This window comes from Spermophilus citellus, assembly GCF_964194105.1.
Source record: "Spermophilus citellus genome assembly, chromosome: 5".
NCBI classification, from domain to species: domain Eukaryota; kingdom Metazoa; phylum Chordata; class Mammalia; order Rodentia; family Sciuridae; genus Spermophilus; species Spermophilus citellus.
In genome coordinates this window covers 118,079,264-118,101,271 of record NC_138186.1, presented here as the reverse complement: position 1 = coordinate 118,101,271, position 22,008 = coordinate 118,079,264, and the positions used below count along the sequence as shown (strand labels likewise).

The 22,008-nt window shown below is 34.2% G+C and overlaps 1 protein-coding gene across 8 annotated transcripts in view; it reads left to right on the top strand.

The window, feature by feature from the left end:
• Positions 1 to 22,008, top strand: part of CDK19 (cyclin dependent kinase 19) — a 164,287-nt gene that overhangs the window by 30,083 nt on the left and 112,196 nt on the right. For 3 of the 8 annotated variants that reach the window (XM_081294530.1, XM_081294529.1, XM_081294527.1), the window contains exon 2: positions 8,179 to 8,240. The exons of the other annotated variants lie outside the window; for them this stretch is intronic. The gene's annotated coding sequence lies outside the window, so the exon portion shown is untranslated. The remainder of the gene's footprint in view (positions 1 to 8,178; positions 8,241 to 22,008) is intronic. 8 annotated transcript variants of the gene reach the window in all.

Here is a 22,008-nt window from a genome sequence, read left to right as displayed (position 1 = left end):
AAAAAAAGTGGCCAATTTTGTAAAATAAGTTGAAGAAGTGTGTGTGTGGGGGGTAGAAGACATTCTTATTATTTTCAAATTTATAGTTGGTTTATTTGTTATGAAAAGCTGTAGCATTTCAAATATAGCTATTCCACTTTGTGCAAAGTTGTGCTGCAGATTTAAGGAGGGTCCTTGCCTTCTTTTTTTTCTGCTATTCCTGCCCCTACCCAGATTTTCTACTATGCACTGTGCCTTCTTATTTTATCTTTTAAAAAATATCATTTATCCTGAAAGAATTTAGTGTGTTGGTGTAATTGTAGGATTTAGTAGTGTGCTGCAAGATGAGACAAATGACTTTCTTCTTAGATTAGTGATTTATGATAATTGTTAGTGGGAAATAAATAGCTTATTAAGAAACTGATTCAAGATTCTTATTACATCTTTGTTCTGTATGTAGAGGAGGCAAAACATATAAAATTAGCAAGAAATACAACAGCAAGTAATTTAGAATGTCTTGAGTACCCGTGATAGAGATTGGAAATGCTTTTTGGGATCATGTGGGCTAGGCTAAAGAATTTGGCCTTTAAACTGGGAGAATGAGAGTAATAGATTCCAAGTGAAGTAGATTCTAACAATTCCCAAAATGGAAACAGTATTTTCTGATTGTAAAATGCAGAAAAGTAAAATATAGGCAGTGAAAGGCCTTATAAATCCCATTTACTTTAGATAACAGATAACAGTTAGATAACAGTTGCCTAACAGTTTGCTGTATAGTTTCATAGAGGGGGAATTTCATGAATGGTTTTGCAACTGTATGGATGATGGAGAGGACCAAAAGGGGATGAGAGTGGAAGCAGGAGGCTTATTAGAGAGGTCCAGTGGGAAATAATGAAATGTGTTCCTTAGTGGCAGCTGTGAGTAATAGGGAAATTTCAAGGGATATTTAGGAGGTAGGTTTCAGTGACCACTTGGATGAGTTGGACAGACAAGTGGCCAGGATGGTATTTGAGTGGACCTTCCAGAGGCTGAATTCAAATTGTGGCAGTATTTGCCAATAGTGTAATTCCTGGTTGCAAAGACTATCCGTTTGTTCCTTTTTTTTGTTTTTCAGTGTTTCCAGGCCTGTTTAGAAGGGGAGGGTAATAAGAATTCAATTCTGTTTTCATAGATAAGAGTTATTGTATCATGCCCTTTTTGCTTTATTATTATATTTTACCTTGTTAAAGATAGCTGGGTTCGTTTGGGAAGTTGCTTCTGTTCTGGTGTGTAACATTAGCTTGTTTACTTCACAAAATTCAGGTTGGGAGCTTAAAGTTTTTATTCTGAGAAATTGGGATTAGAGTGGGGTGAGGGAGCCACTTGGGCAAGTTTTGGTAGAGGTTCTTTGACTTTTAATTAAGAATTGAATGAAGAGTTGAGTAGGATCTTACTTTCACAAAGTTCTGCTGTGTTTCTCGCCACTGGGAACAAAACTATATAGAATTGACTTTGCAAAACTTTCTTTTTCTTATTTTCATGCTAATACAGTCTTGGCACAGAGTTTAGGAGAGACAGTGTTCACTACCTTGCTTCTTTTACTTATATTGGAGGGAATCATGAGAAAGTTATATCCAAAAGTTTTGCTGCAGGTTTTTATTTGTGTTTTAAAATTTATTCCAGGAAGCTTAAATTACAGTTCTATCAGTTGTGCTCCTGAAAGTTAAATTTCCCCCTCATTTGAAAGGTGCCTGTTTTGTTCATGGTCAAAATATGCCAGAGTGATAAGGCATATGGAAGTTAAGTGATGAGTTTGTAATTGATAACCTTTCTTGGTATTTTATGTTTATACCTAGAATTTAAGAACTAACGTGTTAATGGACAGCAGTTTTTAGAGGAAGATATTTCTGAGCTCCGAACCTGTCTTAACAAATAATGTATTTCTTAAAAATGAGGTAATAAGAACTGTGTCTCACAGGACTTTTTGAGGATTAATCAAGATAATGTATATAAAGAAACATTATTATATTAGCACCAAAACAGTTGACTCCTATCTTTAAAAACAGACTTGAGGGCTTAAAAAATAGAAAATTAAAATCTTGAAAGTTTATTTTTTCTTTTTAAAAAAATTTTAGAATACCATCCCTTTCTAAGCTTTCTCATCTCTCAAGGATGAGATAGATACTCTCCTGTGCACTTACTGTACCTTGGGGGTTTCCTCTTTCAAAGAACTCATTTTCTTTATGTTAATTGTCAAGTTCCATGCCTGTGATCCTACAGGTAGCATACCACCTGTTGAGACCACCTGTTTTATATTTTAAGTGAATCTAAGTCTAGCAAATATACCCACCTTTTTTGTGTTAGTAATCTTTCTAAAGTATAGATCAAAATTGTCAAAATACTTACACATAGTTGATCATCAATAAATATTTGTTGTAAGTATGTCTTGAAGAAAGATAAAATTTTCTCTGCTTTGCTCTCTTGAATACCACAGAAATTATACCAAATAGATGTATTTATCCCACTTAGGAAACTTTATTTTGGAAGAAAATTGTATTTTATTATTTCTTTATTAAATTTTTTTAGTTGTAGATGGACACAATAACTTTATTTGTTTTTTTAAAAATATTTTATTAGTTGTTGATGGGTCTTTATTTATTTTTTATGTGGTGCTGAGGATTGAACCCAGTGCCTCACACATACTAGGCAAGTGCTCCACCACTGAGCTACAACCCCAGCCCAGAAAATTGTATTTTATAGCTAAGTAAATTATTACCAACTGGCTTGAAATCTTGATATTTTCTGACACATTCCTTGATATTAGAATTTTTGTGAACTGAAATGAAAGGGGCAGTATATTTTTAAGTGCTTGAGAATATGAGGAGTGTGTGTGTGTGTGTGTGTGTGTGTGTGTGTGTGTGTACATGTGCACACATGTGTTGTGGTTTGAACTCAGGGCCTTAACCATACTAAGTACATGCTGTACCACTGAGACATACCACTAGCCCAAATATGAGATTGCTGAAGTTCTTAAGAATGACTGCTTCTTTGAACTTCATTTATGTATCATTTATTGAGCTTTTCTATGTGCTCTAGGCCTTATACTAAGGACTATGGAAAACCAAGGAATTATAGATGACCTCTATCCTCAGAGTCTTTCACTTCAATGATAAAGGCAGCTAATAAAACCAAAATTAAATTATTGTTGAAAAGCACTATGGTACCTTGATAGGAAAGGTAAACATAAAGGAAGATTTATTCGCATTTGGTGCATTGATATATTATTTGTACCTGCATTTGTGGTGGGTGCAGCAGGAAAGCTTTTGGAGAAGCTGGGACTTGGAAGATTCATAGAGAAAGATTCAGGGGAAGGTCATTTCAAGAAGTGTGCATACTTTGTTCAAAGGCATGTGGTATGAGAAACACACTAGTGCTGTTCTTTATGAAGGTAAGGCTATAGAAATAAGGAGAAGCAAAAGATACCATGAAAGGGCCTGTGTGCCAAGATAAGTATTTTGACAATCTTGATTTGCATTTGAGAAATATCACTACTGGTAGAAACATAAAGGTGGCTATATTAGTTTTAGGTTTACCAAGAATGCAAACAGGTAGTTATCAACAAAAGAGGTGTATTCTGACACTGACATTCAGGTTTGGTATGATGAATCTTGTCTGATCAAAGACCTTAGTCCCTTCTATCTACTTCATTGTCCTTTGGCATAACATCTATTACCTTCTAGCCCCAAATGACTTCTGAGGTGCCATCCACCATGTTCAAGTTACAAGCATGCTCCCAGTATCAGCCTTCTGTAAGCAGCTTTCCTGGAAGACCCATCCAGTGACTTCCACTTCCATTTCATTGGCAGGCCTGTCAGTGTGGAAAATTGGAAAGCATGCTGCCCATAATAAAATCAGGGTCTGTTCCTAGGAAAGAGGGGAGAAAGATACTCAGTAGCTAGTAGTACCTACTATAAAAAGATAGAGAATGGAGGTGGGGAGACTAATTTATTACAACACCTAAGTAGTAGTACATGTAATCTCTCTCTTTTTCTCTTTTAATTTTTTCCATATTTTTTTGGTACATTATAATTACACATGGATTCATTGTTATGTACTTTGTACATGCCTACAATATAATAATATATGTGATCTCCTAGAAAGTGTAGTTTGGTTGAATTAATTCTGGTAACTTTTCAGTAGAGAAGCTAATCTACTGAGGAACCTAGAAGATTGAATTTGTTATTTTGATAACTATTACTGTTTTAAGTTCATGGAGCAAAAATAATGCTTTGATTACTTTAAGGATTGAGTTAAAAAACATTTCTAGTTAAACTTGTAGTAAAATTAAATATTTTGGTACTAAAGAATATTAACATTTTTAAGAATGGCACAGATAGGAGGTTTTTTAAATCACTTTTTAAAATTAATTCCTATGTGACAATAGTCATTAAAGAAGGATTTACAATAGTTTTTCTGGGAGATGAAATACCAATGTTATTTTTCTTCTTTATAGTTCCCTTTTTAAGTATTTTATACTTTGTACATATTACTTAATTTTTTTTTTAGTTGTTGTTGGACCTTTATTTATTTATTTGTATGCAGTGCTGAGAATTGAACCCAGAGCCTCACGCATGCCAGGCAATCACTACTGCTGAGCTAAAACCCTCAGCCATACATATTACTTTAAAAAAATTGTGATAAAATACAAAAAATTAACCTTCATCATTATTAAGTGTACAGTTCAGTGGCTGTTAAGTAATTCGTACTGTTGTGCTACCATTACCACCATTCATCCATAGGACTCTTTTCATCTTGCAAATCTGAAACTGTACCTATTAAAGAATAAATCTCTATTTTTCCTCTTTCTCTAACCCCTAGCAATCACCATTTTACTTTGTCTTTATGAATTCGACTACTCTAGGAACCTCATGTAATTGGAATTTATAGTATTTGCCCTGGCTTATTTCACCTACCATGATGCCTTTAAGGTTGTTGTAGCATGTGTTAAAAATTTCCTTCCATTTTAAGGGTGAATGATATTCTATTGTATTTATAGACTACATTTTGTTTATCCAGTCATCCATTAATGGACACTTGGATTGCTTCTGCCTTTCTGTCATTATGAATAATGTTGCACAAACATAGATGTATCCAAGTATCTCTCTCAGTTCTTGCTTTCAATTCTTGTAATTATGGGTATCCAGAAGTAGAAATACTGAATCATATGGTAGTTTGTTTATTGATTGATTGATTTTGATAAGATCTTGCTCTTTCGCTCAGGCAGATCTCAAACTGGTGAACTCAAGGGATCCTCTTACCTCAGTTTCCCAAGTAGCTGGGACTATAGACATGTGCCACTATAGCTGGCTATGTTTAATTTTTTGAGGAACTTCTGATACTGTTTTCCAAAGCAACTGCATCATTTTACATTCCCACCAATCATATACAGGGTTTCAATTTCTCTCTGTTTTAGCTATTTCCTTCCTTTCTACTTTCTTGGGTTCTGGGGCTCAAACCCAGAGCCTTGTGCATGCTAGTAGGCAGTGCTTTACCATTGAGCTACGTCCTCTGACCTTTTTTTGGAGTAGCAGCCATCATAATGGGTGTTGAGGGGTTTAGATCTGGAGTACTCTACCATTGAGCGACATCTTCAGCCATTTTTATTTTTTATTTTGAGACAGGTTCTCACTAGGTTGTTGAGGTATTCAAGTAGTTACTTTGCTTCAAACACAGTATGTAATCTTCCTGCTTCATCCTCTGGAGTTGGTGGGATTATAGGCATGCAGCTCCACACCTGACTCAAATCTTATTACTCTTAACACCAACATTATTTAAACATTATTTGGATATATGTTCTTTAATTTTTTAGGTCTTCTTTTAGTTAAAAATATGTCATTTTTTTCTTTTAGTTTTATATCATAAGTATTCTCTCCCTTCCTTTTTTTTTTTTCCTTTCGTGGTGCTGGGATTGATTGCAGGAACTCAGGCAAATGTTGTACCAGCCCAGTACTTCCCATTTTGTTATACATATTGTACAATGGTCATTCCAATAGAGTGTTGCAAATGCCGAAGAATAATATAGCATTATTAAAATTTAAGAACATTTGTAATTGTTTGGCTTCCTTATAGATGCCTGGTTTGTGTGATTTGCATTCCATAAACTGGATGATATATATGGGTGACTAAGCATGGCTCTGAAGTGGTCTGAATTGTTACTTCTGCCTATTTTTAGGCAAGTTTTAGGCCAATTCCTTGTGTCTCATTTCTTCATCTGTAAAGTGAGGATTATAATAGTATTATTCAGGTTTGCAAAGACCAAATGATTTAAAATTGCGGAAGTCTTAGAACTATGCCTGGCGCATCATACATCCTTATAAGCCTTTGCTCCTATTGTTTCTTGAATGGGATTTTTCTGTCTTTGGTTTTTAGAAACATATGAGGTATTCAAGTAGTTACTTTGCTTCAAACACAGTATGTCATAAGCACTTAGAATATCACTAGCACTGCTTTAGAGGATGATGCAGTCTAGAAGGTTGTGAGAATTAAGATAGTATCTGAGGCAGGTAGTGCTGATCAATTTGCCAAATTAATAATATAAATATCACTTGGGGACTGTGCCCTTTTGATTGCCATTTAGCCTTGACAACTGATCTAGTCTCTTCTGACCAGTTTAGTCTTTTGCTTTGCTTCTTTGAGCCTCTTAACATAGCTTCCTAAGTTTCTTGGCTAGACACTATATTCCTGTTGGTTCTTAGTTCATAACTTGAATTACGTTGCTACTATAAGTCAAATTTTTTACATAATATGTAATTTTGTGATTATATAATATATAAATTTTGATTATATATTTTAAATACCTTATTTCATTTGATATTCAGTGTAGATCTGAGAGAAAGAGTCCTCATTGAACAACTCTTTATTTTTAATAATTTATTTTTTAGTTATAGGTGGACACAATATCTTTATTTTATTTTTATGTGGTGCAGAGGATCGAACCCAGTGCCTCATGCATGCTAGGCGAGCGCTCTATCTCTGAGCCAAAACCCCACCCCCAAATAACTCTTATACTAAGAGATTAAATGCCTGATGTCACAAAGCAAATAATGAGCCAGCTGGAACTTAAAATCAAGTCATCTGACTTCAGGGTCAGTGTTTTATTATACTTTGTTTCTTCCTTTTACATATCATTATATTTTAAGACAATGCTTTGTTGCTTCTTTCCTAATATTTGATGATACTTTTAAAGAATTCTTAATATTACATGAAGATAATATGTCCTCATCTTTTAAATTTAACACATAATAAAATTTACCTGATTACCTTATAGACCAGCTGTATTTTGGAGTCTTTTAGCCCTGTCACCAGAAAAGAATAAAATAAAATCTGAGCTTTTAATGTTTTACCTGATTAAATCCTTAATATTTGATAGGAATGTTATCTGAAAAGCTTTTCATATTTATGCTCATTTTTATTTTATAATATTGGAAAGAGGTATATTTTCACCTGTACTACATAGAATATGTATTACCTTACCCATTTTTTTTCTTCTTTCTCTTCCTCTTCCTGTTTCTCTGTAATGCTAGGGATCAATCTCAGGGTCTGTGCATACTATGCAAGCTCTCTGCCACTGAACCACATCCCCAGCTTTGCTTATTTCAAAATTATTGTCGGAATTACGTCTTGCCATTGGTATAGCTACAGTTCTACCTTTACCCCTCTATATTTGTTTACTTCTAGGTATATTTTTAATTTTTTCTCTCCAATATTCCCAATAATTTGTGATTCTAAAAAGAGTTTGTCTTGAGCTATAGAGCCTTCCATATTCCCTTTTGTGAAGTATATTCTTCTACTTGATTTCTTTCATATTCCTCACATGTGTATTGGTTCTCAAGTAATTAAAAAAATTGGATTGTTACTTTCAGCATATATGAATTCATACTTTATTGCTCTTTTAATTTTTCTAATAGAATAAATCATTTCTTTTGGTAAGAATATAAATTAAGGCTCAACTTATTTGTTCTTTTTGTATAACTAGCGGCATAATATACAATGAACTGCATGTTAGCAATATATTGTTGATTTACTTACTGTCAAATCTATAATCTGATTTCCTTGGCAGATATGTAGACTTATGATAGGCATTTGGCATTTTATATTTTGGGCAGTGTAACTTTAAATCTACATAAACTTCTCTGCCTTTTGCCTCTGCTGTGTTCATAGATTCCAGGAGGGCTTCGTGTTTGGACTTCAAGCGTTGGAGGTAGCAGACTTTTCAGAAGAAGGTAAATCAGAGTGTTGCCTTCTGTCATTGTGTGTGTGTGCTGGGGTGGGCAATATGACAGGTGAGAGCTTTTTGTGAGTATCATCACAAAATAATTTATAGTGCTGCATTAAATGATTTACCAAATTTAAAACCCAGCAAATAACTGTACAATTTTTGTTCATTATTATTACAGTCTGTAAAAATGGAAAACTTTAGGTAGAATTAAAGACTCTAAATTCACTTTCTTTGCCATTAACAAAGAGTAGGAGTGAATAAGAAGAGAGGGCATTAGTATAATGTACAATATGCATTGTGTAATTTTTCTCAGACTTGGCTTCACTGTGATTTCTTCCTGGGAACTTGTCCAAGTCATTATTCATATGTTGTATTCTTTCTTGCTGCTCCTTTTACTGAAATATTGCTTCACAATAAATAGAGAGGCAGCCTAATCTGTGACTCATGACTGGAGGATAGACATTCTTGCTGTAGGTTCCATGTGCCAGAATGTTAGTTTTCAGTATGCTAATTACCTCTCTTCTGAACTTGTTAATATGCTCTTCTCTCAAGTTAGTTCTTGTTTCAGTAGAGAGACAAACACATCCCACATACTTGTAAAATGTGTTTTTATAGAGATCTTCTTAATGAGTTACTTTTTAAGAAAATAATATGACTAGAGATCAGAAATTCTGATATACCTTTCCTGGTATAATCTTCTTTGATTAAAGGAAAAAAGCCATTTTGCTATGTATATGCCATATATTATAGATGTTACTTTTTGTGAATTTATACAATCATTTATGAGCTTTTATTAGTTGATAATTGAATAGAACTATTTTTTTTAAAGATCTATAGCAGTTAACATAATGTACTCCTAGGCATGACTGGTTTTTTGATTCTGCATGAGAATTGGAGGAATTGTTTTCTTATGTCTTCTAGAAGTTATATTTGTTTAGATTATCAAGTAAATGACTCGATATTATACCTTATATTCAGTATATACTCCTTATTATGTGAAGTTGGATAGTACGTATTTATAATCTCTGCTGTCTGCCCAATACGGGATCACTTTGTTTTGCAGAGTTTTACTATTTCACTTCCTCCTATCCAGAGAGGCCACATTTCTTAACTAGAGGAGATAGATGAGTTTCATGTTGTTTATTGGGGTTACCTACAATTTTACCTCCTAAAACCTTGCCTTTTACTCCTTTCAGTGGCCATGTTAAATTTACCAGTAGTGCATTGGAAGGAATTTCTTCAATACTGTTTTGTACTTCATTTCCAGGCTAGTTGGCTGTTTTCACCACTATTAATTATGCACACTCATATTTATTTAGATAATGTGACTCTGGTGTACTTTATTATCAGTTGAGAATTTCAATAGATTATCCAGATCAAGACTCTCCATTCAGTCTTCTACCCCTCTCCAGTGTCTTTGAGAAAGATGGGATTAAATGGATGATTATAAAAGTATGTTAAGAATTACTTGATTTTAGTTTTTAGAGCAGTTTCAGATTTACAGAAAAATTGAGTAGAAAGTACAGAGTTTCCACTCTCTTCTACTAACTCTCCCTCAATATTTTCCTTATCATTAACTTCTTGCTTTAATATGATAACATTTGTTACAACTGATGAGCCAGTATTATTACATTTTTAACCAAAGTCCATAGTTTACATTAGAGTTTACTTAATTTTTGCATTGTGTATTTAGTGGTTTTTTGACAATGTATAAGGACATGTACTCAGTATTATAATATCATACAAAACAGTTCACTCCTGTGTTCTTTCTCATGTGTGTGTGTGTGTATATATATATATATATATATTTTTTTTTTTTTTTTGTTTTTCTGGTTCGCTCCTTCCAAACCCCTGACAACCATTAATCTTTTTCTTTCTCCAGAGTTTTGCCTGCTCTAGAATATCATATAGTTGGGACTGTATTGGAACTGTCTTACAAAGTGACTATGCATTTTGCATTACAACCATCAGTGAATGAACAATGAGTGAATGTCAGTGTTTTGAATTTTAGCCATTCTAATAAATGTATAGTGGCAATTGTCTCTTTCATTTTGGTGCTGGGGATCAATCCAGGGTGTTATGCATGCTAAACATGTGCTCAACCACTGAGTTAGACACTCAACCCTCACTATTGTTTTTATTTGTAACCTTCTAATGACAGGGTTGAACATATTTTTATATGCTTACTTTTTCTTCTGCATATCTTCTTTGGTGAGGTGTCCAGTTCTTTTGCTCAAATGTGTATATATACACACATATATATGTCTGTAAATATATGTATGTATATGTGTGTGTGTATATACACACTTATATATATATTTCAGTTCTGGGGATTGAACCTCAGGGGCACTCTATCACTGAGCTATATCCCCAACCCCCTTTTTACTTTTTATTTCGAGAATAGGGTCTAATTGAATTGCCAAGGGTGGCCTTGAACTTGTCATCCTTCTGCCTCAGCCTCTGGAGTTGCTGCGATTATGAGCCACCACCACCACCACACTGACTTTTGCTCCTTTTTGAATCAGGTTGTCTATTATTAAGTTATTTTTGGTATATTTTGAATACCAAATTTTTTTTTGTCAGATATTTGTTTTGTAACTATTTTTTCATAGTCTGTGGCTTGTCTTTTTATTTTCTTACAAGTGTTTTTCATAGAGTTAGTTTTAGTCAAGTCTAACTTGCCAAGTTAAAAAAATTAATTTTATCTTTCATCTAAAACTCATTAATTGCTAAACCAAAGTAGATTTTTTTTCTTATGTTATTTTCTAGAGTTTTATAGTTTTGCATTTTGTAGTTAAGTTAAAATCCATTTTAAGTTAATTTTTATGGAGGCTGTAAGGTCTTTGTCTAAATTTGTTTATTTTTTTGCAGTCCTGGGGGTGGAACCCAGGCTTCCTGCATGCTAGGCAAGTGTTCTATGACAGAGCTATACCCCCAGCTCCTAAATTCATTTTTTTGCATGTATATGTCTAGCTGTTCCAGCACCATTTGCTGAAAAAGACTGTCCTTTCTCCATTGCTGTCCTTTGTTTCTTTAGTAGTGACAAACTATATTCATGTATTTCTGTATTTCTGGGCTGTTTCTTTTCCATCCATCTATCTTTTCTTCTACCAATGCCATTTTATCATTACTGAAGCCTTATAATACATTTTTATAGGATAATGCCGGTCTTCCTAAAAAAATTTGTTTTTCTTCTTCAATATTTTGAGTCTTGGTGTTCTGTTAGACTCACTTTGTCAGTGTCCACAAAATAACTGGCTGGGATTTGAATTGGGATTGTGTTGAAGCTATATATCAAGTTAGGAAGAAGTGATATCTTGTCAATATTGAGTTTTCATAGATGGAATATCTTCATACATGGAATATCTTTCCTGGGGCACTTAATTATTGAGCCAAATCCCCAGCCCCCCACTTTTTTGTATTTTATTTAGAGAGAGTTTCATTGAGTTGCTTAGGGCCTCGCTAAATTGCTGAGGCTAACTTTGAACTTGCAGTTCTCCTGCCTCAGCCTCCCAAACCACTGTGATTTTAAGTGTGCGCCCAGTCCATTTAGATCTTTTTTGATTTCTTTTATTAGAGTTTTATAATATTATATGTATCTCATACATATTTTGTAGACTTTATTGCTAAGTTTTGTTCTTTGTATATAATGTAAACGGTTTTTTGTTTTAAATTCCCACAGATTATTCTATTCAGTAGTATATATAAAAAAAAGAAGTACTGCTCATATCAGATTATCGGACTGCATCTTCTGCCCTTCTTTTCCTTACCATCACCTTATCTTCTATGAGAAGATAGAATTAAATTTTTGTTTAAAAGTATCTTAAGTGATGGGATTTAGCAGTTTTCAATATAATACCTTATGTGTAATATGTGTATTATTAGGCTAAGTAACTACAAAGATTTCAATAACATTGAAGTGTAATCTTTCACAAGAGTAGATTATACTTCAATGTTATTGTAACCTTTGTAGTGGACAGTATGTACTGTAGTACAAATAACTACTTAATAATTCTGGACTCTTAATTGTCAGCCTCCATCTTACTAGAAAAGGCAGATGGCCAGTTATATTAGTTCATCTAGTGCTTGGTTGTTAACTGTAAAGATACACATAAAAATGATACCACCTCTCTGGTAATTTATTATTCATGTAAGAAATATTAATTTCAAATACTGTGTTCCATTTTTGCTGATGTGTGTGTGTGTGTGTGTTTATATCTATATGCCAAAAACTCAGTCCTGCAACCCATTCTAAGCATTTATTTGTGGACTTCATCTATAGTCTCTCAAAAAGAGTTTAAAATTTTGATGTATATTTATTGAGGCTATAGTAGGTGTTGGACACTGCTAGGCATTTGACATATGTGACCTTATTGAGCTTCAAAACATTTTTTGTAGTGTACGTATTATTCTTCCCAACTTACAGATATAAAAACTGATAAAATAAGAGTGTAAGAAGCTCATCAGTCATGTAGGCTCTTTATATTTGTGAAAAAGTTACCATAGAAAGTGGTATAAGGTTGTGTGTGGTGGCTCACACCTATAATCCCAGAGGCTTGGGAGACTGAGGCAGGAGGATTGCAACTTCAAAGCCAGCCTTAGCAATGGTGAGACAGTAAGCAACTCAGTGAGACCCTGTCTCTAAATAAAATACATAATAGGGCTGGGGATGTGGCTCAGTGGTCTAGTGCTCTTGAGTTTAATCCCTGGTACTCAAAAAAAGGAAAAAAGAAAAAAAAAGTGGTATAAGATGCTGTGTGTGTAGTGCGGAGGTGTGCTTGGTGAATGCAAAAAAGAGAGGTTTGACTTAGCCTCAGGTGTTCACAAAATATCTGAAAGCTTGAACTGGTCTGATGAATGGGAAGAATAAAGAAGAGAAATCGGGGAGATGAGATCAATCAGTGTGGAGAAGACTGAAGGACAAAAACAGTAAGTACTTTGTGATCAACAGTTTAAAAATTTCTATTGTAGTAGTAAAATGCAGTAAGACAAATTTAATCTCTTATTTTGAACAAAGATACCTCTCTTCTGCTTTTCTCTTAAAGTTATTCTTGATTTGCTTAGGAGACAGTAGATTACTGTACCATTATATAATTTCCAAATTACCAATCTGCAAGCTCATTTTTGTCCTGGATTTGTTAGTAGTAACTGAGGGAACAAACCCTGAGGGAAAAATGGAAGATTAAGGGAATCCTAAGTAAAGGATTTTCCTAAAATCAGGTATATTTTGTTTTTTTCTCAAGTTTCAGTTGCCTGACTACTCTGAAAATACCCATTGATATGCTAAAAGCTATGGAGCTGCAATTGCTTATAGGAAACATTGTTGTTTTTAGTGAACTTAGTGTTTAGTTGAGAAGACAAGAGTAACGTAAAATGACTAGAAACCACTTAGCAATATTAAGTACCAAATTATGTAATATACATTTTAAATACTGTGGAATCATGTTTTTTTCAGTGATATTCTTTAGGGTTCTGTCCTCCCTCCTGTTTCATAAATTTTAATTTCGCATCTCTTTAGGTTTGTCTACATGCCTTTTAGACACCTCTATTTCCACAGTCCTCTCAACTTAGTCTTGTCTAAACTTCCCCAGAGTGTTCTTTATAACTCAGTGAAGGGTATCACTATCACCCGTTCCCTTTGCTAGAGACTGGGAATCATTCTTGCTTTCTTTCGTTTTTCACCACATGGTCTTTTGACACTGTTTCCTAATTATTTTTCAGACCCACCCTCTTTTTCTTCTTCCAACCATCCTAATATAGACTGTGGTGACTGTACACTTAAATTACTTCAAAGACCACTTAACTAGTTTCTGTGCCATCTCCACCCCTTTGTGTTTTTCACAAAAACACAGATTGCTTCAAATTCTTACCTTTGTTTCTCAGGATGTCTGTCCAGTTTTCTTAATTTGAATTACCTGTTCTCCTTCTAGCTCTGCTTGTTTCTTCTTCACCTTTAACTTGCTTTTCCCTGCTTTGAATCATCCTTACTGAATTTAAGATGTATAATGTTCTCTTGCTTCTGAGCCTTAACACATACTGTTCCCCATTTCATTTTCTCAGAAGAGGAATGTGAAGAAATGAAACTAGTGGCTGTAGTGATTAAAGTGCAGACTTTGAAGCCAGATCACTAACCTGTAAAAACTTTTATCTGCCACTTCACAAGCTTTGTGATATCTGCTACTTCACTAGCTTTGTCATCTAGAGTGAATCACTTACCATCTCAGCTTTCAGTGTCTGTCTCTGTACTTTCTTTATAACGTGTTGTAGGGATTAAACTAGTTAATATTTGAAGTGCTTATAGATCAGTCCCTGACATGTAGTAAGTTATCTTAAAAGTGTAGCTGTTGTAAATAACTCTCGTAATACATGTGTTGTCATATTGGATAAGTTTTCACTTTTGTTTTAAAGTTTACTTAATGGTAAATGAAAAAAAATATTGTTTTCTACCATAAGTTATGAGTTGGTTGGCTCATTTTTGTTGGTTTTTATCTTTAGTCTTAGATGGGCAGCAGCTTTATCTTCCTAATTTCTTGTTTTTCAGCTTTTTAGTAACTAGAACTTGATCTTTGGATTGACTTTCCTATGTAATGGATGATTTGACAAGGCTAGGTTTACCTGAAATTATTTAAAAATATTTTTTTAGTTGTAGATGGACACAGTATCTTTATTTTTATGTGGTGCTGAGTTGATCAAACCCAATGCCTCACATGTGCAAGGTAAGCGCTCCACCACTGAGCCACAGCCCCAGCCCTTACCTGAATTTTTTTTCATTTTTTTTTAAGTTGGACACAATACCTTTATTTTTATTTGTTTTTATTTTTATGTGGTGCTGAGGATTGAACCCTTTGCCCTGCACTTGCTAGGCAAGCGCTCTACTACTGAGCCACAACCTCAGCCCCTTACCTGAATTTTTATATAGACAAATTTAGGCTAACTTATATGGAAACTTTTGAAAGAATGACTGTTAAAAATCATAGAAAAATCAGGAAACATAGATAGACTTAAAGAAGGAAAAAGATACTCTCCATTGTTAATACTTTAGGGAATGTATGGTACACTTCACAATGCACGTAATATACTTATACTACAAAAATGAGTAAATGATATTATAATTGGCTTTAAAATATTATAATGCAGTGTATTTCATATAACATAATAATAGCTGATAGCTGACTTTTTGATTTGACTTTATGATTTCTGTGCCTTGTTGATTAAAGTTTGAAGTAAGCTCTTCTCAAGGAATTTACTTTTTTCATTCCAACGTATATCAGAGACTGGATTGTAAAGGTTCAGATGATTTGGGTTCTAAAAAGGACACTGTATTAGCAAAGAGACTGTATCACAGTTGTTAAGATCAAATAGGAAAAAACATGCAAAAATTACATTTTATTAGAAAACCTCAGTGGTTTAGGTTTGGTAGAATCTTTAGTGATGAAATATTAATACATTTAAAAGTGTTAATTTTGATATCTTGGTTATTCTCTTTTTTTGGGTATTTGTTTTTCATTGATACTTACGATATAATACAGAGATTTCATGGATACTGAAATCTAAAAATGAAACTAGGGGCTGGGTTGGAGTCATGGCTCAGTGATAGAGTGTGTGCTTAAGCTTAGCCTTGGGTTCTATTCCCAGCACCAAAGGGAGAGCAGGTAGGGGGAGAAGCAAAGGGATCAAGGTTATTGATTCAGTACTGTCCAATCTGATGATCTAGTTCTAGCTGATCTGACTATGCTAGATTTGAGAATAACAAAATATATTTTTTCTTTCTCTTTAGAAGGAAATAGTTGCTTCTTTTTAAAAATTTTTTAAAAATTTATTGAGTTGTAGATGAACACACAGTGTCTTTAATCATTTTTATGTGGTGTGAGGATTTAACCCAGTGCCTCACACATGCGAGGCAAGCACTTTACCACAGAGCTACAGCCTCAGCCCCAAATAGTTGCTTCTTTTGGTGAATTTTTAGATGTGATTACTTTTTCAATAAAAATATTTTAGTGCAACATTGTCACTGTCATTTTGATTTTATTTTTTCAGAAAATATAACTATATAAAGATATTTTTTGGGATGGGGTCTGACTATGTTGCCCAGCCTAGTCTAGAAGTCATTCAAGACATCTTTCTGCCTTGGCCTGCAGACTAGCTAGGGCTATAGGCAGTCACTACCACTTTTTGCGGTTGAAGTATATATTTTAAAAAAGGAAGTTCTCTAGATTTTCTTATTATTGGGGAATCATTTTTTTAGTTTGATTAAGACTAAGAAATTTATTTCAGTGCAACAGATGTTTATCCTACTAATTACAGGGTACTTTGTTAGTACCTATAGAATATTTAGAAATGAGTAAGTTCTCTTCCTCATTTGGGGATGGGTTAAGGAGTGTGGTTCAATTCCAATTAATTATGATAAAAGAGTATGGAAAGTCCTTTACAGAGTTTTGAGCAAAGTACTTGCTCTATTAGTGATGGTCTTGTAAAATGTTATCAGCTATCAAATCTGAATTCCTTTCCATTCTCTTCTATTTGATCTTGCCATTTTTTGACCTTAATTTTTGATTCTACATCCTCCCACCTGCTTTGGGTGATGGGCATCTGAACCTAAGGCTTTGCATGTGTTGAGCAAGTACTCTACTACTGAGACCACTGAGCTATATCTCCAACCCCAAATTTCTGGTTATACAAACAACCCTTTATTGTCCCTACCCATCCCCAGTGCTGGGGTTGCTTTTTTATTTGACATGTTTGCCCACTTACCTTTTAATATTTGTTCCTTGACTTCTCTATATCACTATCTTAACAGTTTTTCTCTTTAACTCTTCAATTGCTTCTTATTCAGTTTTTAAAATCAAGTTTGTTAAAGCAGAAAAGTTGAACTTTAGACAATGAACACCCATTTATCTTCTGCTTAGAGTCATCCATTGTTATCTTTCTATATTTGTGTTATATTTCTGAGTATATGTGAATGTTTATGTTGTTATTGAACCATTTGAAATTAACTTGCAGATGTTATGATGTCATCTCCAAGAACTTGAATCTATATCTATACAAATAAAACATTTTTATATATAATCATACCATTATCCTATATTTGAGACATTTAATAGAATAAAAATTAGGAAATAAAATTAACCATAATATCTTAATATTATATAATATCTAGTTCATATTTAAATTTTGTTAGTTGTCCTACAAATAAACTTTTTTTTAAAAGAGAGAGAGAGAGAGAGAGAGAGAGAGAGAGAGAATTTTTTTAATATTTATTTTTCAGTTTTTGGCGGACACAACATCGTTGTTTGTATGTGGTGCTGAGGATCGAACCCGGGCCGCACGCATGCCAGGCGAGGGCGCTACCGCTTGAGCCACATCCCCAGCCCTACAAATAAACTTTTATAGTGACTTTTATTTGAACCACAGTCCATTCAAGATTTTGATGCATGTCCTTTTTTTTTGTTGTTGTTGTTGTTTTGAGTTTCTTTTAATTTAGATTATCTCCACATTCCTCATTTCTTATGACTGTTTCCTTTTTTTCAAGGGGCCAAACCAGTTTTCTAAGAGTATTCCATATCCAGTTTGTGGGATAGCTGGTTATTATTATGGACTTTTAATAGTTTCTTTTTCTGTAACCTGTTGAAGGCTGATGATTACTAGAGAAGACTTTCCAACCCCTATGGCATGGATCCTGTGAATGGGTTGTAGGTCCTATTATTCTCTAAATTCTTTACAAACTAATGGGATTTGGAGCAGTAGAAACTTATGGATACCATCACCTCTGTTGGTCTTTTTATGCTGGTGTTCAGGTACAGGTAATAACATCATGTGAATGCCATTATGTGAAAGAGGTTTACGAGCATTGGTTACCATCTTTCACCCTTTTCTTCTGTTCTTTCTCTTTATGATCACATTTATTTACTACTACTACTTGTTTTTTTTTTTTTTTTTTGGTGATACTGAGGACTGAATCCAGGGGTACTTTACCAGTGAGCTACATCCCCTGTCCTTTTTAAAAAAAGTTTATCTTAAGAAGGGGTCTCATTGACTTGCCCATTCTGGCCTTGAATTTATGATCCTCCTACCTCATCAGCCTCTTGAGTGGTTGAGATTATAGGCATGTGTCACCTTGCTCTGCATTTCTATAGCTTTAACAGTTACTGGTATAATTTTTTTCAACTCCATTTCTGTTATTTCTTATGTAGTAGCCAGTTGAGAGTCAACATGTCCAAAAGGAATTTATTTCTTTTTGTATTTTTTTATTTATGCATCATAATTATACATAGTAATTGGGTTCTTTTTAATTTATTTTTTATTTGTTCTAATCAGTTATACATGACAGCAGAATATTCTTTGATTCATTTTACACAAATGTAGTGCAATTATTCACTTCTCTGGTTGTACAAGAAGTAGGGTTACACCATTTGTGCAGTCATACGTGTTTCTAGGGTAATGATGTCTGTCTCATTTCACCATTTTTTCTACCCCCATGTTCTCTCCCTTCCCCTCCCTCCCCTTTGCCCAATCCAAAGTTCCTCCATTCCTCCCATGCCCCCCCCCCCCCACTATGGATCAGTATCCACTTATCAGAGAAAACATTCAGCCTTTGGTTTTTTGGGATTGGCTTGCTTCACTTAGTAAGATTCTCCACCTCCATCCATTTACCTGCAAATACCATGATTTTATTTTCTTTTAATGCTGAGTAGTATTTCCTTTTGTATATATACCACAGTTTCTTTATCCATTCATCTATTGAAGGGCATCTGAGTTGGTCTCACAATTTAGCTATTGTGAATTGTCCTGCTATAAATATTGATGTGGCTGTGTCCCTGTAGTATGCTGTTTTTAAGTGCTTTGGGTATAGACCTAGGAGTGGGATAGCTGGGTCAAAAGGTGGTTCCATTCCCAATTTTCCAAGGAATTTCCATATTGCTTTCCATATTAGTAGCACCATTTTGCTGTCCCACCAGCAGTGTATGAGTGTGCCTTTTCCCCCACATTGTCGACAACACTTATTGTTGTTTTTATTCTTAATAGCTGCTATTCTGACTGGAGTGAGATGAAATCTTAGAGTAGTTTTGATTTGCATTTCTCTAATTGCTAGAATGTTGAACATTTTTTCATATATTTATTGATTGATTGTATATCATCTTTTGAGAAGTGTCTGTTCAGTTCCTTATCCCACTTATTGATTAGGTTATTTGTTTTTAGGGGGTTAAGATTTTTTAGTTCTTTATATATTCTGGAGATTAGTGCTCTATCTGATGTGCATGTGGTAAAAATTTGCTCCCATTCTGTAGGCTCTCTATTCACCTCATTGATTGTTTCTTTTGCTGAGAAGAAGCTTTTTAATTTGAATCCATCCCATTTATTGATTCTTGATTTTATTTCTTTTGTTTTAGGAGTTTTGTTAAGGAAGTTGGGGCTTAATTCAACATGATGAAGATTAGGCCTACTTTTCCTTCTATTAGGCATAGGAGCTCTGGGTTCATTTTGACAAAATCATATATGCAAGGAATTTGATTACAACCATTTACCTGCAAATGCCATTATTTCATTCTTCTTTATGACTGAGTAAAACTCCACTGTGTATATACACCCCATTTTTTTAGTCCATTCATGTATTGACAGGCAACTGGGGTGATTCCATAATTTGGATATTGTGAATTGTGCTGCTATAAACATTGAAGTACTATGTACTATCTTATGTTAGATCTTTTGGATGAACACCAAGGAGTGGGCTAGCTAGGTCATATGGTTCCATTTCTAGTTTTTTAAGGAATCTCCATGTTGCTTTCCAGAGTGGTTGTACTAATTTGCAGTCTCATCAATAATGTGATAGTGTACCTTTTTCCCCACATCCTTGCCAGCATTTATATTATTTGTGTTCTTTTTTAAAAATATTTATTTATTTTTTAGGTGTAGATGGATACAACACAATGCCTTTATTTTTATGTGGTGCTGAGGATGGAACTTGGGTCCCGCCTGTGCGAGGCAAGCGCTCTACCGCTAAGCCACAATCCCAGCCCTATTTGTGTTCTTGATAATTGCCATTCTGACTGGAGCGAGAGGAAATCTTAGTGTACTTCTGATTTGCATTTCCCTAATTGCAAAAGATGTTGAACATTTTTTTCACATTTGTTGGTCATCTGTAAGAAATTTGTTTAGTTCTTTTGCCCACTTAAATTGATTGAACAATTTTTTTTTTGGTATTTAGGTTTCTTCATATATTTGTATATATTTGGGTTCTTTATATATATTCTTCATATATTCTAGATTTTTTTGGTGGTGCTGGGCAATGAACTCAGGACCTTGTGCATGTGAGACAAGCAGTCTATCAATTGAGCTATATCCCTAGCCCTATATTCTGGATATTAATCTCCTGTCTGAGGAGTAGCTGGCAAAGATTTTCTCCCATTTCATAGACTCCCTCTTCACTCTCTTAATCATTTCCGTTGCTATGTAGAAGCTTTTTAATTTGATGGCATCCCACTTACTGATTCTTGGTTTTATTTCTTGAGCTTTAGGGGTCTTTTTGAGGAAGTTTTTTTTTTTTTTTTTTAAAGAGAGAGTGAGAGAGGAGAGAGAGAGAGAGAGAGAGAGAGAGAGAATTTTTAATATTTATTTTTTAGTTCTCGGCAGACACAACATCTTTGTTGGTATGTGGTGCTGAGAATCGAACCCAGGACGCACGCATGCCAGGCGAGCGCGCTACCGCTTGAGCCACATCCCCAGCCCCTTGAGGAAGTTTTGATGAAGTGTTGACCTTATGTTTTCTTCTAGTAGTTTTAAGTTTTCTTGTCTTATTTTTAAAAAAATATTTAGTTATAGGTGAACACTTTATTTTATTTTATTCTTATGTGGTGCTAAGGATCGAACCCAGTGCCTCATGCATGTAGGTAAGTGCTCTACCTCTGAGCCACAACCCCAGCCCTCTTGTCTTAATTTTTAAGTTCATTTTTATTTGAATTTTTGTGGTATGTGAAAGATAGGGATCTTAATTCATTCTTCTATATATATGGATAACAAGTTTTCCCAGCAGCATTTGTTAAGTAGGTTGTCTTTTCTTTAACATATATTTTTTTGGCGCCTCTGTCAAGGATCAGATGGCTGCATAAAATTGGGTTTGTCTCTGTGTCTTCTATTCTATTCCATTGGTTTTCATGTCTCTTTTGATGCTAATACCATTCTGTTTTTGCTATTGTAGCTCTGTAATATAATTTGAGATTGGGTATTGTGATCCCTCCTACATCACTTTTCTTGTTTGGAATTGCTTTGGCTATTTTGGGTCTCTTCTTCCAAATGAATGTTAGGACTGTTTCTTTTAGTTCTGTGAAGAATGTTGTAAGTATTTTGATTAGGACTGCATTGGATATGCATATAACTTTTGGTAATATGCCCATTTTGACTATATTAATTCTGCCTAACCAAGAACATGGGAGGTATTTGTATCTTCTGAGATCCTCTTCAATTTCTTTCTTCAGTGTTCTGTTTTCTCCTCTGTGGTTACATTAATTCCCAGGTATTTTATTTTTTTAGGCTGTTGTGAAGGTGGTGGTTTTCCTGATTTTTTTTCTCATCTGAATCACTGTTGGACTATGGAAAACTGTTGATTTATGAGTATTGATCTTGTATTCTGCTACTTTGCTAAATTCATTTGTCATTTCTAGAAGTCTTCTAATGGGATTTTTTGGGTCTTCTGTTTATAGGATCATGTCATCAGTAAACAATGATAGTGTGACTTCTTCTTTTCCAATTCATATGCTCCTAATTTCCTTCTCTTGCCT